Below are 18,351 nucleotides of genomic sequence, written 5' to 3'. Positions count from 1 at the left end.
AACTAGAGTCGTGTGCGGGGCCAACCTGGGGCAACTCGGGAGATGTCTATCAGGCCACTGTACGCTGTGCTCATCCGGCGTGTCCTGAGACTGAGATACGCGGCTCTTATCAGGGTCGTCGACACGTCGGGAGGTCCTGCTAGCCTTGCCTTACCTTACGGTATATCTTGCGTATAGGAATCCCAGTGAAGCTTTGGTTTTCCCCAGAGTTGAGGTTTTCCTCTAAGGAATCCGATGAGATCACGAGATTCGTGATAGAGGATTACTTTGCGTCCTGTGTACGTTTGTGATGGACTAGTTGGAGCACCCCTGCAGGGTTTAATCTTTCGGAAAGCCGTGCCCGCGGTTATGTGGCAACTTGGAATATTTTGTTAACATCCGGTATTAGACAACTTAAACAAAAGCTAATAACATTGCCAACTGTGTGCGTAACCATGACTGTCCCCTCGAAGACCTCTCTTCGATCGGGAACACGGTGGGGTTATGAATGACGTAGGTAGGTGTTCAGGATCACCTAGTGATCAAGTATTCAAGACCGCTAGTATAGTCCGCTCTCATTCATGTTCTACGTAAGTTAGCCACTAAATCAAGCTTAGGATGCTGCAACCTTAAAACACTTCACCTTATCCTACCTAATAACTTGACTAGTTCTGGCACCAAGGTCTTAGATTGTTGAGTCCCCGTGGCTCACGGATTCCTTCAAAATCCCAACAGGTTCAGGTACCCCAGAGACAGATGATCCCGACGGCACTCAGCTGGCGTGGCAGTACGACGAGGAGACAGATCGCCTTTACATGAACTATCTAGAAGATTGAGGCGTGGTCGTGATCGTGGGCCTGCAGGCAGGGTAGCATAGCATTTCTATGTTTTTGTAGTCCGTAGCGGAACTACCATGGTTGTATGTGTGATGTACTCTGAGATATTTATGAGAAGGCAATTGAATCCCTGGTTGTCTATCTTTATTATTATGTATGTGCTGTGTTACCTGTTTGCGAGACGCTTAGATGCGCTCCTTTCCAATTCGGGGCATCGATCCCCAGATCGGAAAGGACCGCATCTTGGTCGTTACAAGTTGGTATCCAACTTGTCATGCCCAAGATGCGACCCTATCCTCAATTTGGCACGAAGGCCTCGTCAGGGATAGAAGCGCATCTCGTCGTGTCGCAAGAATGGATATCGTTACAAGTACATGTACTGAAAAGAAGAGATATAAATATAGAATTGGCTTACACTCGCCACAAGCTACATCAGAGTCACAGCAGTACATTACATATTCATCAAGAGTAAGAGCAGGGTCCGACTACGGACGAAAACAAACGAGAAAAATAAGAACGACGTCCATCCTTGCTATCCCAGGCCGCCGGCCTGGAACCCATCCTAGATCGATGACAAAGAAGAAGAAGAAGCAACTCCAAATGAACAATCAACGCGCTCGCGTCAAGTAACCTTTACCTGTACCTGCAACTGGTGTTGTAGTAATCTGTGAGCCACAGGGGACTTAGGAATCTCATTTCCAAAGGTATCAATACTAGCAAAGCTTAATGGGTGAGGCATGGTTGAGTGGTGAGGTCAAAGCAACGGCTAAGCATATATTTGCTGGCTAAACTTACGAGTACAAGAAATAAGAGGGGGATGATCACGCATAGCGGACGTGACTACTCGTGATCAAATGAATGATCCTGAACACGTACCTACGTCAGACATAACCCCACCGTGTCCTCGATCGGAGAAGGAACTCACAAAAGAGATAGTCACGGTTACGCACACAGTTGGCATATTTTAATTAAGTTAACTTCAATTTATCTAGAACCAGTGTTAAACAAAGCTTCCACGTTGCCACATAACCGCGGGCATGGCTTTCCGAAAGATTTAACCCTGCAGGGGTGCTCCAACTAGTCCATCACAAATTACCACAAGCCGCATAGAAATCCTCAATCACGAAGCTCGCGATCTCGTCGGATTCCCTAGTGGAAAACCTCAACTCTGAGATTACCCAAAGCATCACCGGAATCCCGATGCACAAGATATCTCGTCAAAGGTAAAACTAATCCAGCAAGGCCGCCCGGCATGTCGACGATCCCGATAGGAGCCGCGTATCTCGTTCTCACGACACGACGGATAAGCATAACGTACGGTGGCCTGATAGAAATCTCCCGAGTTGCCCCGGGTTGGCCCCGCAAACGGCTCTAGTTTTTGGACCAGCACCAACAGCACTGCCCCCCTGTATTATGTGAAATTACTCCTCGGGTTCATGACGCCCTATGCTTTCAGTATTAACAAAGTTATTATGTTGGGCAAATGTAGTACCAATGTTGGGCCTTGCCAGACCATCTTTAATCTAAAACGAATTATCAAGGGGGTCCCCATAACAACCCGGATCGTGTTAGGAGCGCTCGTTTATGGAACAAAACACAGGTAGCCGAAACTAAGGGGGCAAAGGTGGAATAAAACACCCGACTAGAAAGGCCGAGCCTTCGACCTTTTGCCAAGTATATAGGTGCATTAAATTAAATAGCATTTAATATGGTGATAGAACAAAGAACCCATGTTATGACATGGAAGCAACTACACCTGCAACTAGCAACGCTAACAACATGGTTAAGCAAGCGGTAACATAGCCAGCCAGTGGTTTGCTAGGTCGAACAGGTTGAAGGTAATCATGGCATTGTTGAGAGGCTGATATTTAACATGTGGTAGGCAACGAGACATAAGCGACAGAAGCGATAAAACTAGCATGGCAATGATAGTAATGGTATCTGGGGAAATGGTCATCTTGCTTGAGATCCCGCTTGGAAGAAGAATGACTCGGTGAAGTCGACGAACCAACGTAGTCGAACGGGTCCTCACAATCCGACACGCTTGCGGAACTCTATCGAGACGGAGCAAACCGGAAACAAACATCAACACACATATTCACCACACGATGCACAACATGATGCACAACCTACTATGATGCATGATCAGGTCAACGTGCAAGGGATGGCATGGCAAAACACCTCACGCAAACACTACACATTAAATGAAGGTCGATATGCAACGAGTTGCATATCGACGAAACTCCACATTTAATTCTTAGTTCACTCCTGTTTATTTACGCGGCATATTAAGTTGTTGTTGACATGGCAAGAGGTGAAGCGGTGAACTTACATGACATCCTAGACGGTTAACACGTGGAGCATAGACGAAGCTACGTCACAAGGAACATGCAACACAAGATAATTATGCCATGAATGCGTCATGCATGCGAGTTGGAAAATATTAATCTCCGCGAAATTCTACTCAAGTTACATATCTAACACGTCGGAATCCAACGCGCGGAATAGAATCTACGGGCGTTTGAAAACTGCTCTTTTCTGAAATATGCAAGAGCTAGAAAAAAGATGCCCAAGATCTACTCAGCCAAAAAACATGCATGGGCCCAAAGCATCATAGTGCAGTGGCCCAGGGGTAGATCAGGCCCAAGTGGACAGGAATGGTGTGCAAAAATATATGCAGAACATGGCAAAATATTAGGGGCTCAGCTGAGATTCGAACCAGGGACCTGCTGGTTGGATGGCTCAGTGCCAGGCCACTAAGCTAGATGTGGGTTATTGCTGGATCTGGGCGCATCGCATACATGAATGTGTGCACACAGGATGTCTAAAACAGAGAAGAAAAAATAGCACGCACTGGGATTTGATCCCACGATCTCCCGAGTTACAACGCAGCACGATGACCAGTGGGCTACGAGCGAACAGTGATACAAAACTAGATTTCTCCGGAGATGAAACATATATCGATGCTTACTTGATGAAACTGAATATGAAACAGAGGCTTTCCCTGTCCTCGCAGCTGGGAACACGAGTTGCGGGTGTGGCGCTGGCATGAATGCAGCTAGTGACGGAGAGCACAGGGGAGGCCGGATCTGAAACGAGGAGCTCGTCGGGGTTCGGTTTTGGACCAGAACGGGGGGGGGGAGGCGACCAACAACGACGCTGGACAAGGCATGAGCTTGGCGCCATGGCTTCCTGTCCGATCGAGACAGAGAGAGATGATCGAAGGGGTCGTGGAAGGGAGGGAAGAACGGGGAGAGCAGGGCAACGGTGAGGTTACCATCAGCGCTAGGAGGTCAGGGATGGGAGTTGGGGTCGGATCCGAGGCCGGCTGTCCCGTTCCCGACGGCGGCGAGCGACGGTGGGCTCCGGGCTGCCATGGCGGCGCTCACCAGCGACGAGAGGCCGGCGGTTGCCTCCTCGGGCTGGCGTACGGGCAAGGTGCGACGCGCTGAAGCTTCGCGCGGCCATCCATGGCGGTCTACTACAGAACAAGAGAGAAGATGTGGTGAGGAAGAGGGAGAGAGAGGACGGGAAGGAGAGGAATGAGGAGGCGAGGCACTCATTTTCAGCGAGGTTCCGGCTCACGGCGGAGGAGAGCTAGACACCAGGCACATGCGCACGAGGAGGGGGCGTCATGGAGGATGCTCCCCGGGGTTCTAGTGGCGGCGAGCGACGGCGTTATGAGGAGAAGCCTCACCTGGCGGCGGAAAGGGGGGAGAAATAGAAAATGGAGCGAGGGGAGCTAGGGCTAGGGCACCGTCCCTCATATGGAGCTTCAGGGAACGCTGTGGAGCCGTCTGATCGAAGCTGCACGCGATGAAGGGCGATGCCCTGGTTCGTACAGGATGACGAATGCACGAGGAAGAAGGTAGGGGTGGGCTTGGGGTGCAAATGGAAAGTGAGGTGGGCCTCTCTCTCTCTCTATGCTCTTCTTCTTCTTTTTATTTCTTTTGCAGAAACTTGCAAAGAAAGAAAACAATGGATGTAGTTGGAATTCCAACAAGAGAGATATTTTCCCGGAGCCAGAAAAATATGGAGGATTTAATAAAATTGGTTTGGGGATTTTACAGAATATAAATTCGGACAAGTTTTGAATTTATTTCAAACTTGCCTAAATTTAAAACATAACCAAACCAACCCCAAATGGACTGAGATTTTGGATGGTGACCCTATACGATAGATATTATTTATGGGCTCAACAGAAACATTTATTTGAGCATTTACATTTGCAACTCAAATAAATGAAAGCAAAGGAAAATAAGAAAGTGCAAGGGATATCATGGGAAGTATGTCAAAGGCATTGCGAATGAGATAAAGAGCGAAGTTGGTATGACACACAAGATTCCAATGGATTGAAATAAGTTGAGAATGGGAAAAGGAAAGGATCAAGGAGTGGCTAGGAGAAGCGGGAAAAAAATATGAAGACAATAAGGGAAGCAATCACACCAAAGATGATGGAGATGATGCATAATGCATGATGAATGCAACAAACAAAATAAAACGCACTACGACAACGGATTAAAAGGGGAATCTTCTCGAGCGTCGGCATCGGGCTGTCACAACTCTCCTACACTACAAGAGGATCTCGCCCCGAGATCCAAGAATGAAAGGGGGAGAGGATGAGAAAGCAAGAGGTAAAACTTAATCGCTTCTTTGACAAACGAGTGAAACCAACGATCCTTGAAGGTTGCAAAGAGATGAGGAATGATATGAGAAAGAAGCAAGAATTCACGGAAAATTTCGGCGGCACTTCGGTAGGAAAATGGGACAAAAAATTCGATAAGAAGAGAGAATTCGACAACATACATAACAAACAACTAAATAGAACAAGGGAACACCATGATCTTGATAGAACAACATAATTGACCCAAAAGAGCAACATCACAAAGCCTCCGAAACAAGAGAATATGAACTAGCTCAAGTGGAAGAAGAGAATGAAGAAAAGAATGACTGGGTTTCTTCCCACAGGTCTGGGGATCGAATCACAGTTGTGCCAATATAATTTTACACTTTTGTGTTAACCTGCACCCCATGGAAGTGCTACTACATCTATTTAGAATTCTATTCTATTTCACAAATAGAGTAGTAGTCTAGTTGGCTAGCGTAGCAGGTTTTCCCACCACGAGGTCCAGGGATCAAATCCCCATCCATGCATAGTATTTTTTTAGGAATTGCGCCGCTGCCATATTAGGCCCGGTAGATTTATTTTTTGGTTTCAGATTTATTTACTTTCAGAAAAATGCATTGATTTTGAAAAGAGCGTAGTTTCTAAACCGTGCATCAGATCGGAGTAAGTTATATATGGTTTTTGACTAGAATTTTGCGTAGGGTAATATTTTTCCAACTCTCATGCATAATTAGAACTGTTTAGTGTGCTATTTGCATTGGTTTGCGTGTCGAAGTGTTGAAAACGGTTTAGGTCGTATCTATTTGTCAGTAGCTCCGTTGGAGATTTGCCATATATGTAAATGGACCAGAACGACGAGTAGAATCACGTGAACCACTTTGTTTTGCCGTTTACAAACCTAAAATGTGATTAGGACAAATCTGGACAGAATTAAGATTTAACACGTGGGGTCATTTCGGAGATGCTATATGTCGTTTCCGGCCTCATCTAAAATGCCTAGATAGGTAGTTTAATTTGTGCTTCACCCCTTGCCATGTTAACAACATTTTAATATTGTCGTGTTAATTATCGGGAGTGAACTAAATAATTAAACGTGGAGTTTCATCAATATGCAACTCGTTGCATATAGAACTTCATTTAATGTGTAGTGTTTGCGTGAGGTGTTTTGCCATGCCATCCCTTGCATGTTGACCTGATCATGCATCATAGTAGGTTGTGCATCATGTTGTGCATCGTGTGGTGAATATCTATGTTGATGTTTGCTTCCGGTTTGCTCCATCTCGATAGAGTTCCGCAAGCGTGTCGGATTGTGAGGACCCGTTCGACTACGTTGGTTCGCCGACTTCACCGAGTCATTCTTCTTCCAAGCGGGATCTTAGGCAAGATGACCATTTCCCCAGATACCATTACTATCATTGCCATGCTAGTTTACCGCTTCTACCGTTTATGTGTCGTTGCCTACCACTTGTTAAATATCAGCCTCTCAACAATGCCATGATTACCTTCAACCTGTTCGACCTAGCAAACCACTGATTGGCTATGTTACCGCTTGCTTAACCATGTTGTTAGCGTTGCTAGTTGCAGGTGCAATTGCTTCCATGTGATAACATGGGTCCCCTGTTATATCACCATATATTAATGCTATTTAATTTAATGCACCTATATACTTGGTAAAAGGTGGAAGGCTCGGCCTTTCTAGCCTGGTGTTTTGTTCCACCTTTGCCCCCTTAGTTTTGGCTACCGGTGTTATGTTCCATCAATTGAGCGCTCCTAACACGATCGGGGTTGTTATGGGGACCCCCTTGATAATTCATTTTAGATTAAAGCTGGTCTGGCAAGGCCCAACTTTGGTACTACATTTGCCTAATAACTAATGAACCGCATAGGGAGTAATTAACCCGAGGATAATTTAATCAACCCCCGGGCCAGTGCTCCTCATGAGTGTTGGTCCACCCACCTAGTAGTCGGCGGTGCCACCACGGGGCAACTCGAGGTTTGGTTCTCGTCCACTTTGCATAGACGGTGTGTCCTGAGAACGAGATACGCGGCTCCTATCGGGTTCGTCGACACACCGGGTGGCCTTGCTGGATTAGTTTTACCTTTGACGAGATATCTTGTGCATCGGGATTCCGGTGATGCTTTGGGTAATCTCAGAGTTGAGGTTTTCCACTAGGGAATCCGACGAGATCGCGAGCTTCGTGATTGAGGATTTCTATGCGGCTTGTGGTAATTTGTGATGGACTAGTTGGAGCACCCCTGCAGGGTTAAATCTTTTCGGAAATCCGTGCCCACGGTTATGTGGCAACGTGGAAACTTTGTTTAACACTGGTTCTAGATAACTTGAAGTTAACTTAATTAAAATATGCCAACTATGTGCGTAACCGTGACTGTCTCTTTCGTGAGTTCTTTCTCCGATCGAGGACACGGTGGGGTTATGTCTGGCATAGGTAGGTGTTCAAGATCATTCATTTGATCATCAGTAGTTCACGTCCGTTATGCGTAGATCTTTCCCCTCTCTATTTCTTGTACTCGTAAGTTAGCCACCAGATATATATGCTTAGCCGCTGCTGCAACCTCACCACTTAACCATGCCTCACCCACTAAGCTTTGATAGTCTTGATACCTTTGGAAATGAGATTGCTGAGTTCCCTGTGGCTCACAGATTACTACAACACCAGTTGCAGGTACAGGTAAAGGTCACTCGACGCGAGCGCGTTGATTGTTCATTTGGAGTTGCTTCTTCTTCTTCTTCTTCATCGATCTAGGATGGGTTCCAGGCCGGCAGCCTAGGATAGCAAGGATGGACGTCGTTCTTATTTTCTCGTTTGTTTTTCGTCCGTAGTGGGACCCTGCTCTTACTCTTGATGATTATGTAATGTACTGATGTGACTCTGATGTAGCTTGTGGCGAGTGTAAGCCAATTCTATATATATATCTTCTTTTTAGTACACGTACTTGTGACGATATCCATTCTTGCGACACGACGAGATGCGCTTCTATCCCTGACGAGGCCTTCGTGCCAAATTGAGGATAGGGTCGCATCTTGGGCGTGACATAAGGCCGCCAGAAAACCTACAACAATAGGACGAGCTGAGATGTTAGGTACACGTTCTCATATGGCCGTCAGAAAAACCTACAATACAAGGAACTGAAATGTTGGTACCTGCTCAGCAGTTTAGGTGTCCAGCTCATTCATATAACAATTGTATGGAACATGAGAGCTACATGTGCAAACAGACACCTGATCCCAATGATAGGCAACTGTGGGGCGACGATATGGATCTTCATCATGAAGCCCTTCATGTGTATTGGGGTTTGGCTTATCGGGGTTCTTTAACATGGGCCGTCCAACCGGCAACCGCTCCCACATCCACACAGAGAGGCTCCACACAAACCCACACAATGAAGATGATTCTCTTGTCCTCATTGATGCTTGATCCAACTGCAATTAAACATAAATGTTAGCAATGCGTGACGCATGACAAATTAGAAAGAAATGTCCGCAGATAGCTCTCACCTGACGATACAAGTATGCTAGTGCTACTGAACCCCAGCTAAACTGAATATCCCAGTTCCTTAGGCGCTCCGAATACATCCAGAGGGCCGAGTTACCGGTTGCGTCTATGAAGACTACTTTGGTTAGTATATACCAAAGATAGGCCCGAGCATATTGTTGCACGACAATATCATCGGCATCCGCAGGGCACGGTGCTCCTCTCACTTCTTTTAACCAGGAATGATTCACTTTTGATGCATCAGGCTTGCCTGGCAGAGGGGGAGGGGGTTCAACACCAATTAAGACACCAACCCGCTGTCGTCGGTTAATGCACTGACATAACCCGTAACGGCATCGCCGTTGAGAGGAAGGCCGCTTATCATGGCCATGTCCTCTAAGGTCATCATCATCTCCCCACAGGCAAGGTGGAAAGAGCGTGTCTCGGGCCTCCAACGATCCGTCAGTGCGGTGAGCGTTGTATGGTTCACCGGTGGTGGGTTCCTCTTGAATTGCAAAACAAAGGGCAGCGGACCCAATCTTGCAATGTAGGGCTCGTATCGCATGTCTTATGGAAAGTCATTTGCACCATGACCCCTCATGCGCATAGCTACTAAATTCTGTAAAGAATGTGAGCTTCATATCAGTACGACAACCACACATAAAAAACACAAATAATTGACAAGTCTTCAATTAATCCATCATACCTTACATTTCTCAATTGTACGACCATGGTGCACTCTCTCAAGCTCTTCTATTAATCCATCATACCAACGGTCATTACCATCCTCCATCCTACGAAAAAATAACATACATCAAATTTCATCATCTCTTTTGTAAAAAAATAAACAAAGGCAAATACATTCACCTACACATATATATCATATATATCATCCTACACTTATATATCATCTACACTTATATAACATATTCAACAACACAAAAAAATACATCAAACAACTATACATATACATACATCTAACAACTATATCATCTAATAAAATTTGCCTACACATATACATCTAACAACTAACAACTACAAAAAAATAACATATACATACATCTAACACCTAATATTAAGACAACTACAAAACAATCCCTAATACATCATCTAACATATAAGAACTACATCATCTAACAACTACAAAACAATCCCTAATACTACGACAAAATCACCTAATCTAATACATCATCTAACATATAACCTAACCTAATCTAATACATGCCTACAAAACTATATCACCTAACCTAATACATCATCTAACATATAACAACTACATTATCTAACAAATACAAAACAATCCCTAATACTAAGACAAAATCAACTAATCTAACATAACATAATATTCAAAATACTACAAATATAATATGTTGAAACAAAAAAATTGGAGGGATTGGGGGAGATTACCTCAACGAAGCTTTGGGGGATCCGATCTATTGATTTTGGTGGAGGAGGGAGTAGATCAAGGGGGTGTGAGGGGGAAAGGGGGCAAGAGAGAGATGTGTTCTGGCGGCTGGGGTGGAGGAAGAAGATGGGTGGGTGGGTGGGTGGGTCGGGCCAGAGAGTTAATTAACTTACCTGAGCCAGACGCCAGGGTTCCTGGCGTTTGGGTCTGGGGGACCAGACACCGTGGCCCCTGGTGTCTGGCCCCTTTGCCACGTCATCTGGTTAACGGCGGGGCGGATCGAGCGGACCCAACCAGACGCCATGGCCCCTCACGTCTCCTGTGCAACCCAGACGCCAGGGACGATGGCGTCACGTAAAGAGGTCTGATTTGCAAAAATTTCAAACCGACGTCAAAACTGGGTTTTCTTTCGATTTTAGGTCAAAACACAAAATTTTGTCGAGTTGCGGGCTAGAGAGAGGACGCCTGGTGCTGGCGCCCCGCGTGCTAGAGGGAGCACCATTGGACGTGCGGGGAGCCCGCCTGGCGCGGGTGCTGGGAGCATGACCCGCGTGGGCTAGAAGCTCACCGGCGACGACATCAGGCACGAGGTGGCGAGCGACGAGGCGTCGTGGGTGCGGCATGGCGGGTGCGGGTGCAGGCGAGGCGATGAGCGGTGATTCGGGTGCGTCGTGCTTCTATTTCCGTACGAGATGCTCCTCGCCGGCCTCTTTCTGGACGGACAAATTGAGATGCGGCGGACTGGTTGGATGCACTGGCAAGCAGATGCAGAATTCGCAAAAAAAGAAGCAGATACAGGGGCGGAGAAGGATTTGAACATAAAGGGGATGAAAAGACAATGATCATGCAAAACATAAAAGACCACGGGAGTGTCAACATAGCATTTGTATAAGAGGTAAAAGCACCCCAGATCCTACAACTTGCAAGCAATGTGATGTTTTAGTCCAAAAGTTGCAAAATTTGATCAAACCATCCTAGAACTTGCATGGATCACGACGTTTTGGTCTTGAGCCAATTGCAGCATGCCAACTGGCTGGACCAATCCTGGCACACTCTTTTTGCAGAAAAACTCATGCATTTCTCCTTATTTGCACCGCACTCAAGCCACCTGCATTAACTATGTCGGAGCAAAGCTTCACGTCAGTTACGTCCTTTGTGTCCTGTCGGAGGAGAGAGGAGTGCTGCGTCCGGCGATGATGTCACTAGCCGCAGCGTCGTCGCCGGAGTTCTTCCCACCGGTGCCGCCGCCGTCAGCTCACCTCGTCCGCCCGTTGGTCCCATCCCACCGGATTATTGTGAGCCATCTCCTTCTCTGTTGTGCTCAGCTCTGCCCCCGCCATGCCCTGCTTTGTTCTGCTCCGTCTCCCGCTAGGCTCTGCTCTGCTCGAGCTAGAAGGCATTAGATCTGCTTTGCTCCCCCGCTAGTTTCAGGGCCTGTGGGATCTTGTGTGGTTTGGCATGCTAGCTAGGGTTATTGGGCAGATGATCCTGCCACAGATGATGGGGGGGGGTTATAAGTTTATTTTTCTACAATTCACCTAGTGGCAAAAGAATGTTTCTTCTTAAAGATTGTCCATTTGTGCTCCTGGTGATGTTTTTATAATATGATTTTCTGAATTTGTTCTGATGGAATTGCTGAAATTTTGCAGTTATAAGTGTACTGTTTATTTGACTTTGTAGTTAACTGAATGTCATTTTACTATAGCTATCTGAATGTAATTGTTTTTCTGTAGTGTGCGATTCATCAAATGGAAAAACTATGGATTCTATTTTTTCACACTTGAACTAGAGCACGGTGGACTTTTCTATGGAGAAATCAACAACTTGGAGTAATTTAACCCTTCTTTGTACCATGTACATAGTCGACTATGGTTCAAAAAAGGTCCATTGATGAAGGTTGGTTTGATGTACATGTTCTGCATTTTGTGCAATTTTCAATGCATGGTTAGAGAAGGATAAGAGGAGAGGCCTGAATTTTGAGATGGCAAGGGTAGTCATCTGGTGCAACTAAAGGTTCATTTTCATACTTGTGATGATATTGTTTGGTTTGCCTCAAAGATTGGCCTTGTACTATTCTTTTTAGAAGGTACTAAAATATCTTGTTGTGCGGAAATTTGATTTCTATTACAACTTTGTCAAGATACTCAGTTTTATTATACTAAAATCTACCTTTTTACCGATTATTAATGAAATTATCTTGTTGCTAAAATGGCATAGGAAGAAGGAGGTAAATGGAGCAAAAGTCACGAGGAGAAAGGAGTAACGCCACATCGATGCTATTTTCGACAACGCCTTCAAAAGGACTCACTCTGGAGAAGCTACGGTGGATGGCCATCTTGCTCAGAAAGCGGGGAGGGTGTCATTCGAAATGCATGTATGTTCTAAAATCATGCGTCCAAGTGGTAGATGAGCATGGGCATGTGGCGGCCGAGGTAGCCACGAGGAGTTGGGTTGGGCACTTTCCAATGTGAGGGTGACGTTGCTCCAGGTACCAACACCCTGGTTTTGACCCAAAGTTTCTTGGCTAGTTGTGCACGATCGGGAATGTTTCGTGCATCTAGGCAATGCCTCATGCCATCCAGTAGCCATCTATGTCGTCGTCGCTATGTATTAGTTTTTCTTGGATTCCAATTTACTTTATATGGTGTTCCTCAATGCATGGATTATTTTTGGTATGGACGCGAGTCTTCAAAATTTGATAAGGCTATCACCATTTTTTTAAATGCAGATGTCTGAAGATGAGAAGCATGACCTTTTATTTTTCGTGTTGCTCTACCTCTGTATTGACAAATCGCAGAAGCTTTTATCATATATGTTTGTGTGTAGTATGCCAATTAATCAATGATGGCAAACTAATGTTTGGAGGTAATGCCGGCCTCACCAGAGTAAGGGGGAATTGTGGGAGTGACGCACATCATGTAGGCGAGATGGAAGAGTTGGTCGTCATAGTAGTTGTGTGCGGGCATAAAGGAATTTACACTAATTACTTTTACATTGATCTTAGTGTTTGAGGACTTTGAAAGGAGAACCAAATGGGAAATAATCCCTCAAAATTCATAGTGTGGGTGTGGAAGGGTTGGGGGATTTTGAGCTGGATGGGCGATTGATTGTTGCAGCGAGCTTGGATGGTGAAAGTAGAGATAGTTGGTGAAGATGAGGAGGGGAAGGATGTGACAACCCGATGCCGGCGTTCCAGAAGATTCCTCTCTCTTTCCGTTTTCGTCGTGTGTCTATTTATATTTGTCGCATCATCATCACATCATGCGCATAATCAGCATTGCATCGGCATCTCCGTTGCCGTCAGTTTTCAAAACTTGCATTCGTTAGTAGTCGCCGGTTCTCGTCGTTGTCCATTCCGAGCCCGACCGCACTCGCACGCGCCCGCGGCACCGTCGAAACCCTGTTTTAAAAGTGTGCGTTAAACTTTCTCTGATCGGGTTGAGATTTGACGTGCGGTGTTATTTTAATATATCTAGGCCACTTGTCGAATTTCGTCGCGATCGAAGTCTGTCTCGTACCCGAACGGTCGACCGTAGCGGCACCGTATTCGGTCTACCGTCGGACGTGTTCCGGTGTTTTAAAAAAAATCGTTGCCGCGCCGCCCGCTTTCCCTCTCATCTCCAGATTCATACTCTACAGAGCCAGTCGTCCGTCATGCGTTCGGAATTAGTCGATTCCGTCTGCGCCGTTGAATCCGGGGCGGAAAACCGCTAAACCTAGCCCCCCCCATTTGTTATAAATAGACCTCCTCCTTAATTTTAGGCAACCAACCCCTCTCCACCTCGGAATCCGCGCCATCCCGAAACCCTAGCCGCCCCCACCCGCTCTCTCCTCCCACCTCCAGCCGCCGGGCCCGCCCGAGCCCGCGCGTGGCCCGTCGAAGCCCATCCGCCGCCGCATCCTTTCTGTCCAGAGCTCCTGAGCTCCCGTCCATGGCCAGCCCCGCCACCTGCGCCCAGTGCCCCGCGCCTTCCTCGCCGGTCGCCGCCCGCTGAGATGCCCCAACGCCGGCGACCTCTAGGCCAGCCCCGACGAGGCCTCTTCTCCCCCAAGGCCCTCCTCTCTTGCTCACCTCGCTGGCTCTCTCCCCCCCCCCCCCCCCGCAGGAACACCTCCCGCCGACCGAACCCTACAGCCGCGAGCTCGTGCCGGCCGCCTTGTGCTCCGCCGGGAATGGGTCCCCGGCGCCCGGATCCGCTCAAGGTCGGCCGGATCTGGCCTCCCTCACCGGCGCGAGCCCCCGCGCCAGGTCCCTGAGCCGCGCTGCCTCCTGCCCAGATCGGGAGCAGAGGAGGACGACGACCCCAGGCGCAGCGCTCACCAGCACCACGTGGGCCGGCCTCCTGCGTCAGCGCCGCCTCGGCCCAGCTCGGCCTACCCCGCGCGACCGGCCGCTCCAACCACCGACCCCAGGCCCACCTCGAGCCGGCCCAAGAGGCCTCCGCCTCAACCGTCGGCCTGTGGCCCAAGGTGAGCTATCCCTTGCGCGTGCGCTGTTTTGTTATGTAGCGCCTGCCACTTTCGGCCCGTGTAGGGTTTTTATAATTACTGTGATTTAATTCTTTTCCAGATAAATAGACGTATTTTAAAACGTTCGTATCTTTTTAACCGTAAGTCGGAACGAGGCGTATCTTATATGGTTTTGGGGTAGTTTTACGAGTAGAACCCGATTATAAGAATTGCATAATTACTTGAGGTCATTTAGCATGTCGTATGCCTAGGTTTGCGTGCTGTCCTAATAGGTTTCGACCCGTATCTATTTTTCGTGCAAGTCCGGATTGCTCGAGTGCCGTATTAGAAATGCCTATGTTTTAGGAACTATTTTTCCGTGTATTTTAGAGCGGTCACTCGTATTTTTGCATGTAGGAATTGCCGGTAATTTAATTTCCCGCGTATAGGTTATTATCTCGCATTAATGTGTGGCTTATTTTTGTGTTGCAAACCCCACGTATTTTATATGTTTCCGGGGTAGAAAAATCCCATGGATTTTTCTGTGCAATTAGTTTTAGCATTAGAACAAGTTAGTTCGCGAGATATTTTGCTAAGTTGCCCTTTTGGTTAATTCGTAGGATTTATTCCGTGCCTCGTTTGAATTAGTTGTCAAGTAGGGAGTTGTTCTTGGGTGTTTTGTTTAGCCCCTGGTATTTTTAGTTGCAATAGAAATGCATGTTTAGGTGTGTTTTGCTTGCTCTCAAGTTGCTAGAAATAGTGCTGTTTTAGAGGAGCTGAAATATTTCTAAGTCTGGAATCTGTTATTATTTTGTTGCTGCCATGTCTTGCTTGTATCTTGTGATTTGTAGCTCTTTTGAGGTTGGTCCAATGGAGTTAGTTGTACCCCTTGTATTTCTCTAGCATGCTGTAAATTTTCATGCCATTTGAAGTCCTGTAGCTATTGTTTTTTCTGCTGTCAATATGCCTTCAGACTGAAAACTGCACTTTCATGAGGTGTTATTTTCACTAAGTCTGAAATAGTGTGTGGGAAGCCATTTTGTGACTTCTTTCCCTAGTGTTCCTTGCTGCCACGCTAGTTGTTGTTAGCTGTTCGTAGTAGTGCTTCTTGCCCTCTTCTGTGCCATGCCTTGCTTGAGCATATCGGAGTGGTGTAGCTCGTAGTTGTGGGGTGTAGAAGATGCTATGTGGCTGATTTTGGCAGATTGTAGTCATTTCTTGTTTTGCTTGTAGTTTTTGAACCGTAGCTCCGATTTGATCGTGTCCTACATGAAACTTGCTTAGAATCTCGTGTAGTTTCATTTTCTCTTGCTGTTTGTGTGTTCTGAAGTGCTCGTGACCGTCGTGGCACACATATTGCATTCATGCCATCATATCTTGCGGTGCTTGTATCTTTTGATCCGTAGCTCCGTTGGAGATGTTCTTTATGTGTAGCTTGCTTGCCTTGATGCGTAGAATCATGTAAACCTATTTGTTTTGATGTTTAAAAACTATTTAAAGGTGTTAATTCAGATCTGGACAGAATTGTAAATTAACATATGAGGTCGTCTCGGAGATGCTATATGTCATTTCCGACCTCATTTAAAATGTCTAGATAGGTAGATTAATTTCTGCTTCACCTCTCGCATGTTTGACAATATTAATATTGCCGTGTATCTAATCGGGATAGAACTAAATAATTAAACGTGGAGTTTCGTCAACATGCAACTCGTTGCAAATTGAACTTCACTTAATGTGTAGTGTTTGATTGTTGTGATTGTCATGCCTTGCATTAGACCGTTCATGCATCATATGTGTTGTGCACCGTGTGGTGAATTCTCTGTGTTGATGCTTGTTTCCGTTTTCCTCCGTCTCGTTAGAGTTCCGCAAGCGTGTCGGATGTGAGGACCCGTTCGGTTACGTCGGTTCGTCTGCTTCACGGAGGCATTCTTCTTCCAAGCGGGATCTCAGGAAAGATGATCATTTCCCGAGATACCATTACTATCATTGCCATGCTAGTTTATCGCTTCTATCGTTTATGTCTCGTTGCCTACCACATGTTAAATATCAGCCTCTCAACAATGCCATGAAACCTTCAACCTGTTCAACCTAGCAAGCCACTGATTGGCTATATTACTGCTTGCTTAACCCTGTTGTTAGCATTGCTAGTTGCAGGTGCATTGCTTCCATGTGAAAGCATGGGTTCCTTGTTATATCACCATATTTAAATACTATTTAATTTAATGCACCTATATACTTGGTAAAAGGTGGAAGGCTCGGCCTTTCTAGCCTGGTGTTTTGTTCCACCTTTGCCCCCTTAGTTTCCGGCTACCGGTGTTATGTTCCATAATTGAGCGCTCCTAACACGATCGGGGTTGTTATGGGGACCCCCTTGATAATTCGTTTTAGATTAAAGCTGGTTTGGCAAGGCCCAACATTGGTACTACATTTGCCTAATCACCTAATAAAATTGCATAGGGACTTTCCGGACCCGAGGATAATTTAATCAACCCCCGGGCCAGTGCTCCTCATGAGTGTTGGTCCAAAATAGAGCACTGTGCGGGGCCACCGCGAGGAAACTCGAGGTTTGGCACTTGTACGCGTCGCTTATCCGTCGTGTCCTGAGAACGAGGTACGCGACTCCTATCGGGATCGTCGACACATCGGGCGGCCTTGCTGGATTAGTTTTACCTTTGACGAGATATCTTGTGCATCGGGATTCCGGTGATGCTTTGGGTAATCTCAGAGTTGAGGTTTTCCACTAGGGAATCCGACGAGATCGCGAGCTTCGTGATTAAGGATTTCTATGCGGCTTGTGGTAATTTGTGATGGACTAGTTGGAGCACCCCTGCAGGGTTAAATCTTTCGGAAAGCCGTGCCCGCGGTTATGTGGAAACGTGGAAACTTTGTTTAACACTGGTTCTAGATAACTTGAAGTTAACTTAATTAAAACTTGCCAACTGTGTGCGTAACCGTGACTGTCTCTTTCATGAGTTCCTTCTCCGATCGAGGACACGATGGGGTTATGTCTGACGCAGGTAGGTGTTCAGGATCATTCATTTGATCATCAGTAGACACGTCCGTTATGCGTAGATCTTCCCTCTCTTATTTCTTGTACTCGTAAGTTTAGCCACCAAATATATGCTTAGCCGCTGCTGCAACCTCACCACTTAACCATGCCTCACCCATTAAGCTTTGCTAGTCTTGATACCTTTGGAAATGAGATTGCTGAGTCCCCTGTGGCTCACAGATTACTACAACACAAGTTGCAGGTACAAATAAAGGTTATTTGACTCGAGCGCGTTGATTGTTCACTTGGAGTTGCTTCTTCTTCTTCTTCTTCATCGATCTAGGATGGGTTCCAGGCCGGCAGCCTGGGATAGAAAGGATGGACGTCGTTCTTATTTTTCTCGTTTGTTTTCGTCCGTAGTCAGACCCTGCTCTTACTCTTGTTGATTATGTAATGTATCGATGTGACTCTGATGTAGCTTGTGGCGAGTGTAAGCCAACTCTGTATATATATCTCATCTTTTCAGTACATTTACTTGTAACGATATCCATTCTTGCGACACGACGAGATGC

The 18,351-nt window shown here is 46.4% G+C and overlaps 1 long non-coding RNA gene across 1 annotated transcript; it reads left to right on the top strand.

Moving 5' to 3' along the window:
• Positions 1–11,903: 11,903 nt before the first annotated feature.
• On the top strand, positions 11,904–13,064 carry LOC123430593. Its single transcript, XR_006622962.1, has 2 exons — positions 11,904–12,237; positions 12,559–13,064. It is a non-coding gene; the product is annotated as an uncharacterized LOC123430593 (long non-coding RNA).
• Positions 13,065–18,351: the final 5,287 nt, after the last annotated feature.

Source organism: Hordeum vulgare, chromosome 2H (genome assembly GCF_904849725.1).
Source record: "Hordeum vulgare subsp. vulgare chromosome 2H, MorexV3_pseudomolecules_assembly, whole genome shotgun sequence".
Classification (NCBI taxonomy): Eukaryota; Viridiplantae; Streptophyta; class Magnoliopsida; order Poales; family Poaceae; genus Hordeum; species Hordeum vulgare.
This window is presented reverse-complemented; position numbering and strand designations above follow the sequence as displayed.